General features: G+C 44.6%; 1 pseudogene; it reads right to left on the bottom strand.

Moving 5' to 3' along the window:
* Positions 1-3,458: 3,458 nt before the first annotated feature.
* Positions 3,459-5,846, bottom strand: LOC149861811 (olfactory receptor 12D1-like; annotated as a pseudogene).
* Positions 5,847-14,042: the final 8,196 nt, after the last annotated feature.

The raw sequence follows: 14,042 nt of genomic DNA, 5'->3' as shown, positions 1-14,042 counted from the left end.
GTCACCTTTATCAGGTTGCTTTCATTCCTGTCATGTCTTACAATTATACCTTACTTTCCAAGAATGTTGTATTGTTTCCACCAGCTAGCCTGGGCTAGGGGTACAACACCTTTCTATGACACATACTTTCTCTCTTCGGGGCCTTGGGTTTGGAAGTTTGTTCCCAGAATCCTACACAAATTAAACACCTACTTTTTTAATGCATTCCTATGTATTTTTAATACAAACACAAGATTTGAAGAAAATTAAAACTGAAAACAGACTACGTACATTTCCATCTTACCCCCAGTTTTGTCATCTTACAGTGGCAACCAAGTCAGGACTTGCCTCACCTCACCTTGTCCCTCCTCACCATTCCTCTCTTCTGAATGATTCCCTTTGTCTAAATTTTTATTTTTAGCCTGGGTCTATCCATCTACTTCACCCTACCCATGAACTTGGGGCCCTCTCAAAACACATTGAGTTGTTTCTTTTCCTGCCTTTGGGAGATCAAAGCCATTTTGGGATCTTATTTTGCATGGAGGGTGGAGACAGAATTATCCAAGCTAATGGTTCTGAGGGTTACAGTATGAATTTCAGCTAAAAAAAAAGTGCAAACAAAGCCAACAGCATTTTGGGTTGTATTAAGAGAATTTTCCCTTGCAAATCAAGCTAAATTATTATTCCCCCCCATTTAGCACTGATGTGGTTTCACATGAAGTACTTTATCCGGTTTTGGGCCCCACACTTCAAGAAGGATGTGGACAAATTAGAGAGTCCAGCAAAAAAAAAAAAAATTAGACTTCTAGGAACATGATTTGCAAGGAAAGCCTGAAAGAACTTGGATTATTTAGTCTGGAGAAGAGAAGACTGCGGGGGCATTTGATAATAGTCTTCAAATCCCTGAAGGATAGTTATAAGGATGAAGATAGACTATGCTTTGTAGTTGAGGGGGAAGATGGGGTGTAGAAGAAAGTGATTTCAAATTGAAACAGGGGGAAGTTAAGAAGAACTTGCTCACCAGGAGTGTAGTTAAGCTTTGGAACAGGCTAACTAGAAAGAATGTGAAATCTCTCCATCCTTAGAAGATTTAAAGAGCAGGTTAGACCAGTATTGTAACAAGAGGTGGGTAAGTGGGGCCCCAGTCCTAGGAACTGATTTAGAGAGGGTACAAATTGGTGGTTGTTGCTGCTATAATACCTTTCATAGTTATATTGGAAGGTTTCTATTGCCATCTATTCTTTTTCCTACCTCTTTCAGATATCTCCATATACAGTTCAAACCATCCCATTCAAACAATAAGCACAACCCCAATAACCAGGCTGGCAGCTATGCAGCACTACTAGATTATGATGTGACAGCTCTGCATCAAACAACACTGAAGACAGATGGAGTGAAAGGGTTACTTCTGGCCATTATATCAACTAACAGTATGTGAGTGGAACACTTGCTAGGGGATTACATTATAATGTTCACAGTTTGGGTGCTTTGTCTAGTGCCACTCACAGTTCAGTCACCTTACTGGGGTGTGGGGCTTGGATATATATAATCTATATAGCGTATGGGGAAGTGTATTATCTGTACTATAAATAGTTTCTGAGTAATCTATCTAACAGTGCTCATGTCCCTGCTACTCTCTGCTTCAGCCCTGTCCTATTTGTTCCCCATGCCATTCCAGTGCTACCCTTTACTTAATACCCAAGGCTCATACCCTGGTCACCCACCCTTAATTACACTTCTGCTTGGACAACCGAATCAAGTCTGAGCTTTGCCTGAGGTCTGAGGCTTATTTTGTCTGAGGTCTGAGCTTAGTTTAATTGTTCTTTTATTGATTGGATACTGTGGGACTACAGATGGAAAGATAGAAATAGCTATAGATACATTTAGAGATATAGATATATAAAGAGAGAGAGGGGAAATGTAAAATATTAAGAATTATTTTATTTGTAGATGCAGAAAATGATACAGAAACCTGAACATACCTTCCACTCAGTAGAACCCTCATTGTAAACAGAGAAAACTGTTTTGGTACATCTCAGGAATTTCTGCAGTTTCAGGAAGGAAGAGAGAAAATGTCATGAGTTGTACTAATATTGGTTGTGAAAACCTCTTTTTCAGTGTAGCAAAGAAACCCTTTTTAACAGAGTCACACTCTTGGAAACACCCAGTTCTCTCTATGGACAGACAATCTTGTTTCTTCCTGTTGCCCCCAAGGGGAAAGTCCCAGAAGTTCCTTGGGTTTGTTCAAACAAGTCAAATGTTCCCTCCAGAGAGCTAGCTCAGCATTACTAGGCAGACTTGGCTAACACTTCAGAGGAATCTAAGGTTTTTGCTTAGTCACTAAATAGCAATAAAGATTTGATGTCATGGCTGTCCTAGGCCCCTTTGAAAAGCTCAGCTTTTAGCTGATTGGAAAACTGAATGAAAAAGAAAACAGACAGAAATATATTACTAGTAGTTGACTAAACTTACTTCTTTTGACTTAATCATAAATGAATATAATGTGGCACTTTTGTAAGGGTGGGGATAAAACAGAACATTGTAACTTACTATGCAAAACAACTCTAGAACCATCTACCTTAGGTGGAAATTTCAGGGATGCCAAACTGACATGGGGAATGAAAGGAGCTGTTTAAGACAGGAAAAGGAAGTCCCTATCTATATTGTGCTACTTCTTGAGGATATGGTGCTTCTTTCACAGATTCCTCAAGGGAGCACTTGTTTGGGACTTCCGATCTTGTATCATCTCTTTGATTGCTCCATGAATCTTGCCAAGAAATAGTTGTTAGAATGTCTGAACCTGACTTTTCGGACTTTGAGACCAGGCCTTCTTGACCCTGCTCCCTACCAAGATTTCTGTGGCCCCCTTGGGCTTAGTTCCCCGAGATAAACTTTATCTGTTCAATAGATGGAATGTACTGAGAGGCCCAAAGTCAGTGAAAAAGTCAGTGAAAAGTCCTTTCTTAAAACAAAACAGCCTTTACTGCTACACACTGAAACAACAGGGAGGGTCCTTCTTCCACAAAGCTAAAGAAATCTGTCAGGAAAAAAAATCCTTGGTTGTTCTCTCTCAAACTCTTCAAGCTTCTTTCTTCCTACCTATCTTAAGGGAGTCTCAAAGTTTTCTTAGTGAGCTTAGGCCAGGGGAGGGCAAAATACAACCCGTGGGCCAGATCATATCTGGCCCGCAGGGCTCCTAAAACATTTAGAAAATTAAAATTTATTTGCATAGCATCTGGCCTTCTAAGCCTGTCTCTATCCAAGGTTACCCAGAACGTGTTCCAATATTTATATAATGAAGGATGTATAAAAGATGGATGCACTTATGCAAAGGTCTCTAATGTGTTCTTTGCAATCTACAGGTACATATATTACTGAGCAAGAATGGGTTTTACAGTCAATATTCTGGAACTTAATGGAGACTGTTAAACCAGAGAAATATTGTTGCAGATTCTAGTGCAGGAGAAGAAGCAATCCAATCACTTTCTCAATGTCCTTTCATTGAAAAGTCTTCTACCTACAATTTTCCTCTTGGCAGATTTTACATCTTCATTCTGCATGGTATAGATGAGGGGATTTAAAGGTCGAGTGATCACACTGTACACAAGAGCAACAATCATCTTTTCTTCCACAGAACCCACTGATGTCGGACACATAAGTATAAACCACTGTCCCATAATACAAAGTCACTACTGAGATGTAGGAAGCACAGGTGGAGAAAGCCTTGCTCCTGCTTTCACATGAGTGCACTCATAGCAAAACCCCAAGTTTTTTTTATTATTTTAAAATGCATTCCCTCCCCTTCCCAACCACTTCTGCCTTTGTCTCTCCCTCTCTATTCCCTATAGATAAGTATAATTTAGCTAAGATATAAGATAAGCTTCAGCATTTTATTTTGGTAGCAAGTTGTATTTGTTTTGTTTTTTCTCCTTCTTTATATTGTGTAATTATTATGCTTCTATTGATTTTTACTGTTCTACATTACTGTTTTACTGGTACTATATGATTTAGGCCTACATATGTAAGTTAGCATAAGTCATGCCAAATTTCCATTGTGTTTGTCAAGTCTCTATCTGGTCCCCATGCCCTGTTGGGTAACCTATGACTCATACCTACCCTTCCTATATAACTTGGTTCCTGAATGAATGGGGATGAATGTGGGTGCTTGAAAGACAACGGCAGTAGGTCTAAAAATAGCTCCTTCTGAATGACCGAACCATCAAAACCAATACCTGGATCAATGACCCAGCCCTTGGAACCACCCTCAGCATTCAAGAAACAAAAGATGAGGCAACCCACCATTGTGCTAATGCTGCATGTGCTCAGTAAGGACACCTTGAACCCTCTGGAACAGGACTGACCTTGCCTGGACAGGCCCTCCCCATAGGAGATCAGAGGTAGTCTGTCCCATAAAAATGGGTAGTAAAGAGTGACTCCTTGAGACGCCCTCTCCATCTGGACCAGCATCATGCCTCATGACCTATCCACCCAGAGGCCCTGCCGGCGACACCCCATCTGGACAACACGCGCTGGACAAAGACCCCTTTCCAGCCTGGATAGATAGCTATCACCCCCACCCCCTCTTCAACCAACTCTTCCCCACCTGAACTCCAACTCTTCCACTGAGTCTCTTTCTTCTGCTGCCATTATGAGTGTGTGCATGTATACCAATAACTCCATGGGGCTGTGTAGTGTGTTGTCTGTTTAATAAACCTGTTATTCTGAAACCCCAAGTTGGGTTTTTGTCTGTTTTATGACTGTTTCCTCCTTGCCACCACTTACCTGCCCCCCAAACTCCCAGCTGTCTGCCTCAATTTCCAGCCCCAAGCTCCCAGGTTTCTGCCTCAGTTTCTTTCCTGGCTGTCTCCTCTTTGTCTCCTTCCCTTGCATCAGTGACCTCAAGTAACCCTGGGGCCACTTGGCCTTAAGTAATCTCAAGCCTAGTTTCTCTCTAGTCTATCAGTTCTAATCCTGGTTCCAGCAACTTTCACTCCTTACACTTTCTCTCTCACCTTGACCTTCCCCTCAGGTATCCTAAGTACCCCATACACACACATCTATACCATACTGTACCATCCAAGTTAGGAACTCACCTGTGTGTATGTGTAGGTGAGTGGTATGTGTGTGAACTGCTGAATATACACACACACACTATATATATGTGTCATCGTGTGCATGATATATGAATTTGTGATCCGTGCATATGCTTGAATTGATGATAGGTATGTACATGCCTAGGTGTGCATGGCTAATTGATTTATGTGTTTGTATATGTGCAATTATGTCTCTCCCTCCTGTCTAACAGCACAATATTAAGATCCTGAGAGTTGGCCTAACCCCACAGGGCAACACACATTCAGGAGGAGGAAGGAGATGGTATAGACATAGGCGAGGAGTGTGAGCACACAAGGACCCTGCTCCTGGTGATTATGTTGAGGAGGTTGAGGCTGAGGCTGGTGCTCCTACAAGCCAAGTCTAGAATGGTGTTTGATGTCACAGAAAAAGTGGTATACATGGTTGGGGCCACAGAAGTACAGCTGAGAGGTCATGGCTGAGTGCAGCAGGGAGTGTAAGAAGTTTAAGAAGCCCATGGTCCGAGTCCTAACAGCTAGGGGCAGGCAGACCCACTGGCTCATGACCACTGTGTAGTGTAATGGACTGCAAATGGCCACATACCAGTCATAGGCCATAACACCTAACAATAGAGCCTTACTGCTGCCCAGGAAATGGAAGAAATGCAGTTTGGCCAAACAGCTACCCAAAAAGACTGCTTGGTGCCCTATAAGGATGTTCACTAGTAGCCTGAGAAGAGTGACTGTGGAATAGAAGATGTCCAGGCAGGAAAGGTTTACCAGGAAGAAGTACATGCAAAAAAACTGGACACAATACTCCAGCTGTGGCCTGACAAGTGCCACATAGAGGGGAACTATCACCTCCCTAGACCTGCTTATAATGCACCTACTAATGCAAGAAAGACTGTGGTTAGCCTTACTTATTACCTCATCACATTTCATAGATTTCATAGGGCTGGGAGGAACCTCGGAAGATCATTGAATCCAGCCCCCTGACCAAAGGGCAGGAAGTCAGCTGGGTCATAGGATCCCAGCAAGATAAGCATCTAATTTACTCTTGAAGGTGTTCAATGTAGGTGCTTGAACCGCCTCCAATGGCGGGCTGTTCCAGAACTTGGGGGCTCGGACAGTAAAGAAATTCTTCCTTATGTCCAACCTAAAATAGTCTTGCAGGAGTTTATAACCGTTCAACCTCATCATCCCTTGGGGGAATCTGGTGAACAATCATTCCTCCAGGTACTGGTGGTCACCCCGATAAGCTTATAGGTGGCCACCAGATCATCCCTGAGCCTGTGCTTTTCCAGGCTAAAGAGCCCCATGGCTCTCAGTCTGTCATAAGGTCAGTTTTCCTGACCTCCGATCATGTGCATGGCTCTTCTCTGGAATCTCTCAAGCTTCTCCACATCCTTTTTGAATTCTGGACCCAAAACTGGACACAGCACTCTAGCTGCGGCCTCACCAAGGCTGAGTACAAGGGGAGAATGACGTCCCAGGATTTGCTTGAGAAGCATCTATGGATACAACCCAGCGTTTTGGTCACTCTACTAGCTCAGCATCACATTGCAGGCTCATGTTCATCCTGTGGTCAATGATGATCATCAAGTCTCTTTCTTCCATAGTGCTAGCCAGCATAGCACTGCCAAGCCTATAAGGATGCTATAGGTTTTTCCTTCCAAGGTGGACAACCTTGCATTTTTCAGTGTTAAACACTATTGGGTTCTCATCGACCCATTTGCTGAGCCTCTCCAGGCCAGCCTGGATCACCCGCCTGTCCTCATGTGTGGATGCTTTGCCCCATAGTTTGGTGTCATCAGCGAACTTGGCCAGTCCACTTCTGACTGCAATGGCCACATCATTAAGGAAGATGTTGAACAATATGGGTCCAAGGACAGAACCTTGAGGGACTCCACTGGTCACAGGGCACCATGATGATTGACTTCCATCAATTACCACCCTCTGGGTCCAACCAAAGAGCCATTTCCACAGACAGCAGAACTTGGTGGACCAAAGGCCGTTTGGCCAAGAGGTGATCATGGGATACCAGATCGAATGCTTTTTTGAAGTCAAGATATACAACATCAATCTGTTTTTCCTTGTCCACGTGATAGGTCACCTGGTTGTAGAAGGTAATGAGATTGGTCAAGCAAGACCTACCCGCAACAAACCCGTGCTGGCTATCCCTCAGGATGTTGGCGTCAGCCAGTCCATTAAGGATGACCTCTTTAATAAACTTTTCTAAGACCTTCCCCAGGATAGAAATCAGGCTGATGGGCCTATAGTTAGCTAGATCCACTTTCCTCCCTTTCTTGAAGATAGGCACAACATTGGCTTTCTTTCAGTCTTTGGGAACTACACCAGAGTGCCAGGAGTTTTCAAAGAACTGTGCCAGAGGCTGGGCTATAATGTTAGCAAGCTTCTTAAGTACATTGGTGACTCATGTTCATTTTTGCATTGACTATGACTCCGAGATCCTTTTCCAGTGCTGTGCTACTTGCTGGGCACTGGGCTGGGATGGGCTTCACCTCTCTCCTAAAGGCAAGCATGTCTTCTCTTCCAGGTTGGCTGATATCGTACGGCAAGCTTTAAACTAGCATTGCCAGGGGAGGGGGCTGCAGGAAGATGAGGAGACACCACCCAAGCAGGACAGGTAACAAATGCTAGGAGTGCCCAGGTAAGAAACAGGGGTCCAGACAGTCTCCCAAATTGGGAGGTGACACACGCAGCTAGGCAGGGCCTTAAATGCCTATATACCAATGCTCATAGTATGGGGGATAAGCAAGAAGAACTTGTTCTCAGAATAGCCAGTTCAGACCCAGACATAATAGGGCTAACAAAAATGTGGTGGGATTCATCCCACAACTGGGCAGTTAGCATTAGTGGCTATAGGTTTTATAGGTGGGATAGAGAAGGAAGGAAAGGTGGGGGTGTGGCACTTTATGTCAAGGAGCAATACATATCTTCTGTCAGCAAAATGGGGTCAGAGGAGGGGCAAGCTGAAGTGCTCTGGGTCAAGATACAAGGGGGCCATGGGGAGAGGGATTTAACGGTGGGGGTCTACTACAGACCCCCCAACCAAGGGGAGGAGCTGGACCGGGAATTTTCGGTCCAGCTTGCAAAGGCACTTAAGGCAAGGGATGTAGTCGTCATGGGTGACTTCAATTACCCAGACATCTGCTGGGAGGACCAGGCAGCCAAGTCAGACTGCTTCAGGAGGTTCCTGGCCGAGATACAGGACCTCCACTTAATTCAGGAGGTGTACAGTTCCACCAGAGAAAATGCCTTTTTAGACCTGGTCCTGGCCACAGGCGGCAACCTGGTAAGGGGCCTCCAGGTCCTTGACCACCTGGGTGATAGCGATCATTGCTTCCTAGAGTTTACCATCCAGTGCAGGGTGTCAAGGGCCAGCAGCAAGTTGGTAGCCCTGGACTTCAAAAGGGCCCACTTCAATGAGTTGAGGAGATTAGTGGGAGAGGCACTGGGGTTCTCAAGGGCAGGGGAACTCAGTGCCCAAGACGAGTGGTCATTCCTTAAGGAGACAATACTCAGGGCCCAACGAAAGCCCCCCTGGCTCACCAAGGGTGTCCGGGAATGCCTGATTGCCAAAAAGGCAGTGTACACCCAGTGGAATGGGGGTGCTATCTCCAAAGAGGAATATACCTCCTCTGCTCGGGCCTGTAGGGGAGCTGTCAGGAAAGCTAAGGTGGACATAGAGCTAGGACTTGCGTCCAAGGTCAAAGATAATAAGAAGTCCTTTTTCAAATATATAGGGAGGATGAAGAAAGCACCGGGAAATGTGGTATCTCTGCAAGATCCTCTGGGCAATCTTGTGGTTGCACCAGAGGAGAAAGCAGATCTCTTTAACCAATTCTTCACCTCTATTTTCTTGGGCAGGGACCGGGACTTCCCCACCGTGATGCAAGACAGACTTGAGGGGAATGTGTCCAGACCTCAGGTTGGGGAGGACCGGGTTAGAGAGCTTCTGGAGGGGCTGGATGTGTTCAAATCAGCGGATCCAGATGCTCTCCACCCCAGGGTGTTGAGGGAACTAGCAGGGGTTATTGCAGGGCCCTTGGCATGGCTTTACGAGTGCTTGTGTGCTCGGGCCAGGTGCTGGATGATTGGAAGGTAGCCAACGTGGTCCCCATCTCTAAAAAAGGGAGGAGGGAGGACCTGGGCAACGATAGGCCCATCAGTCTTACCTCAATCCTAGGGAAACTCATTGAGAAGATCATCATGGAGCACATCTGTGATGGGCCGGCCTCAGAGATGATGCTCAAGGGCAACCAGCAAGTTTTCATTAGGGGCAGGTCATGTCAGACCAACCTGATTGCCTTTTATAATTAGGTCACAAAAGCCTTTGATGCAGGTGTCACCGTGGATGTAGTCTTTCTGGACTTCAGCAAGGCCTTTGACACCATCTCGCACCCCATCCTCATTAAGAAATTGGGTGACTGTGGCATTGATACCTACACAACCAGATGGATTACAGATTGGCTGAAGGGTCGCACTCAGAGGGTGGTGGTGGATGGGTCATATTCAACCTGGGGAGAAGTGGGCAGTGGATTCCCCCAGGGCTCGGTCCTTGGGCCCGTGCTGTTCAATCTCTTTATCAACAATTTGGACGATGGGGTGAAAAGCAACCTGTTTAAATTCGGTGATGATCCCAAAATTTGGGGTGAGGTGAGCACGCTAGTAGGGAGGGAAAGACTGCAGCAAGACTTGGACAGGTTACAGGGGTAAGCTAGCAAAAACAGGATGTGCTTCAACACTGACAAGTGCAGGGTGCTGTACTTGGGCAGTAGTAACCAGCAGCACACTTATAGGATGGGAAACTCCCTTCTTGAGAGCACGGAGGCAGAAAGTGATCTTGGAGTCATTACTGACTCCAAGATGAACATGGCCGACAATGCGAGGTCACGGTTGGCAGGGCTAACGGGACCTTCTCATGCATCCACAGGTGCATCTCAAGCAGGGCCAAGGAGGTGATCCTCCCCCTCTATGCAACACTGATCAGGCCACAGGTGGAGTACTGTGTCCAGTTCTGTGCACCCCACTTCAGGAGGGATATGGACAACATGGAGAGGGTCCAGAGGAGGCCACCAGCATGATCCGGGGACTACAGGGTAGACCTTAGAATGAGAGACTGCAGGACCTGAACCTGTTCAGCCTTCACAAGAGAAGGTTGAGAAGGGACCTGCTGACAGTCTAGAAACTCACTAGGGGGGATCAGAAGGGTTTGGGAGAGACCTTGTTTCCACTAGTGCCCCTTGGTATAACAAGGAATAACGACCACAAGTTCTTGGAGAGTAGGTTTAGATTAGACATCCATAACAACTACTTCACAGTTAGGACGGCTAGGATCTGGAACCAGCTTCTAAGAGAAGTGGTACTGGCCCCTACCCTGGTTGAATACTTCAAAGAACTGTATTTATTCAGAATTTTGTTCTCAGGTTCAGAGATACCTTCAGAGGATCTTTGAGTGAGGTTGCACATTACAGTCAGATCCTGTGTACAGCACTTGAAGCTTGGAAGACCACACGTTAAGGCTCAGTAACTACTGTGAAGAATCTTTTAGGCATCTAAAAAGTAATGGCACTCCTGCTCAGGATTATTCTTGAGCTGTGCTACCTAGCTTGAGTTAAATTAACTTCTGGGTGATCACCTGAGATAAAACCTCCAAATTGCAGTCCTCCACTATCTGAAGATCCACTGCTTCCAGGTGGATTAGCTGTCTTCCAGAACTCTATAGCCCTGGACTAACAGCTGTTAATAGCTGGGCAACAGGCGGGTAGGGATATGGTGAGTGGGGAGGGAGAGAAAAAAAGTGACGGTGGCAGAGGGGCTGAGGGTACAGAGGCATGGGGAAAGGGTGAATGCGGGGAGGCTTGGAAGGAGAAAGAGGGAAGGGACAGAGAAGAGAGGGTGGGTGGGGTCTCTTAGGCTGCTACCCCCTCAGCCCCCTAAATTGCCTCCTCAACTCAACCCCTCCACTCATGGATCACTGTTCTGCCACGTCAATCAGTCCTTATACCTGCTCGACCCATTGTCCTCTCCACTCCTGGTTCACTTCCCTGCCACCCTGATCAGCTTGAGAGTGGTAGAGGTGTCTGGCCCCCTGCAGACCCTATCAACCCTCCACATCCAGATTCACTATCTGTTGTTGCTATCACTGTTCTTGGGCTGACTGGGGTGGTAGGGCACTGATTTTGGGGTGGAGGGGCCCCATCTGGAGTTGAGGAAATCTGGGGGATGATGGGAGGCAATGGGTCAATCCAAGTATCATGTGAAAGGGGGTTTCCATCCTCCCTAGCTTATACTATAACTAGAGACCTAATGAACAGGGTAGGCATGGGGTAGACTTGCAGCCCCAACTCCACCCCACTCACTAGCCCTCTAGCAATAGGTCTGAGCAGTGCGCATTAGAGAAGACATTAACCCCAAATGTAAAACTGATCACTAGCACTAGTTACCCTTATCACAGACTAACATGTCTTAGAATTATTATGTGCTAACTCTAAGGTATAATTTCTTCCTTAGATGGTAGATAGATGCATAGAGTGGGCTCACTACAAAGTGTCTGGATGCTAAGATCAGCTATTTACAATACAGTTCATCATTGTGTGTGTGTGCATATGAAGTATTAGGCACACTGGCATGTCATAGACCAAGACATGTCTGCTCTTTAATATCTAATGAGTCTTTATAGAGTTGATAGTAGATCTGGTTCACTTAAAGTATTTGAAAGAAAGGAAATGGACACACCTTAGCAAGTGGGCCAGAGCAGGAGGTAGTTTGTTCTGGTATGTATATCCATACAATTAGCCTAAGCCATCTGACTGGCATATCGTGTGTGTGTGTGTGTGTGTGTGTGTGTGTGTGTGTACACACACACATATGCAGGATACATACCCTGACCACACTTACCCTGACCATCTATCACCACCATCTCTGTTTTGCTTAAATCTCTCCCTCAGCACAGTCCTCTCCTAAAAATATCCTTAATCACACATCAACAATAAAGAACAATAATAGAGATCAGTCTCAAAACCTATACTCTGTAGATAGATGCTCAGGACATTGTGATCACTGAACAGAGGAACACAACTAGAGTTCTCACTGTAAAAATCTATAAAAACACCATAGACTATACAATAGAAACTATAGAAACATTTGGTTGTTACCATTCTGAGTAGACTATTGAAATTGCATCTTCAATAGGGGCATGGCTCATGTATGCACAGATATTAGATAAACTTCTATAGAATTGTTTTAATTTAGATGAGCTGCCTATTTTGCAGCAGTTTCTGCAATGTCCCCTCTGCCCCCTCTCCCCCTGAATTTTCTCTATGGTAAAAAGGCCTAAAAGTAACATGAAACAGTAAGTGGAGAGGTTGCTTCTATTGTATTTCAAAGAATGTTCAGGTGTTAAACATGTACAACAGGTTTTCTTATATTAGCCATCTCATTTACATATTATTTTGTTTTAGTGTTATTAACAGAAAGACTGACAGATTTAGTGGAGGTAGTTGGGAATTAGTTAACTGATGCATATTGGGTTTCTGCTCTGCTTATCTCAGAATATTAGTGGTTTTGTGACATAAAAAGCTACGTTAAACAGATGCAAGGAAGTGCCTTTCCACAAAGTGTATAATTTGGCTATGGAACAGCAGAGAGGTGGATAGAGACAGGAACCAACAACACCAGTACATAGAGAGCTAGTTTGAGTGGGATTCCAGGAGCCAGCCATAGAGTGTTAGATTTTAATACCTTTAAAGTAATAGCCTATTTCCAAACATTGAGAGGAAAGAGAAGGAGCAGTTACAAATATTGCAACTGTTGTGGTTATGGCCTGGATCTATGTCCCTATATCAAGTGCTGTGGTAATGTCTGTTGTGTCCCTACACCATTACAGATCACATCACTGGACCTAATAACAAGAAGTACAATATCCAAGATTCATTCACCTGCTACTCTACAAACATCACATACACCATTAACCTGCTGTCTAGACTGGACAGACTGGACCATCTTGACATGTAAGAATGAATGACCACTGATCTGATAACAGCTTCAGAAATACACAAAAGCTGTGGCCAAACACTTCCACCTCTCTGGACACTCTGTTGCTGACCTCAGGATTGCCGTTCTCAGGAAGAAAAAAATTAAAAACTAAACAAACATGAGGTATAAGAGATTGAACTGTACAGAATTGCTGGAGATGGATGAGTCAGAAAACATTGGATTAATCAGTCACAGGACAGGTTGTTGTTATCAAAGGTGTGCAGTTGAGGTGTTTGGGTGTGTAGGAAAGGCTATATCTTACAGATATACAGAAAGAATGTGAAAAATTTAGAAATAGCTTGAGCATGGTGAAGTAAAGACAGGATGGCACTGAATACCACAGGAACTAAAAAAGTAATGGAATGGCTGTGGAATAAAAAAAAAATTATTTTAGCCATGTAATCTTGAGATGCTAGCTAGATGCCCATGAGGAGAGGCCAGGATGGGATTTCAGCTGGGACAGGAGATAGGTTTGGCATTGACCAGAAGATCTGGCAGTCATTAACAAAGACAAGATGATGAAATGTGCATTTCCACATTTTTTTTATATATATATATATGAAAAGTACAGAGGGAGGGAAGCAGGATGCTATGGATATTGTTCTGTGGAAACCCCATAGAAATCTGGAGATGGGGTAAAAGGGATGTTATAATGAATATATTTAAAAAAAAAAAACTTATCAGAGAGGCAGGAGGAAAACAGGAGAGGATGGAGTACAAAGAAACAAGTTTTCAAGTTTTCAAGCAGTGGAACAGAGGTGAGATTATTAAAGAGCACATACAAGGCAAGAAAAATGAGGACAGAGCCCTGGTTCTTGGCTTTGTTTAGGAAAAGCACATTAAACCCTGGGCAAGAACAGTTTAAAGTAGGGAGAAAAGTTAGAATGGCCAATTCCATGGTGCTGCCTTAGTCGGGGGGACACATCCCAT

The sequence above is a fragment of the Crocodylus siamensis genome, chromosome 6 (assembly GCF_052110815.1).
Source record: "Crocodylus siamensis isolate JL-2025a chromosome 6, ASM5211081v1, whole genome shotgun sequence".
Classification (NCBI taxonomy): domain Eukaryota; kingdom Metazoa; phylum Chordata; order Crocodylia; family Crocodylidae; genus Crocodylus; species Crocodylus siamensis.
Note: the sequence above shows the minus strand (reverse complement) of the source record. Positions and strands in the feature narration are given on the sequence as shown.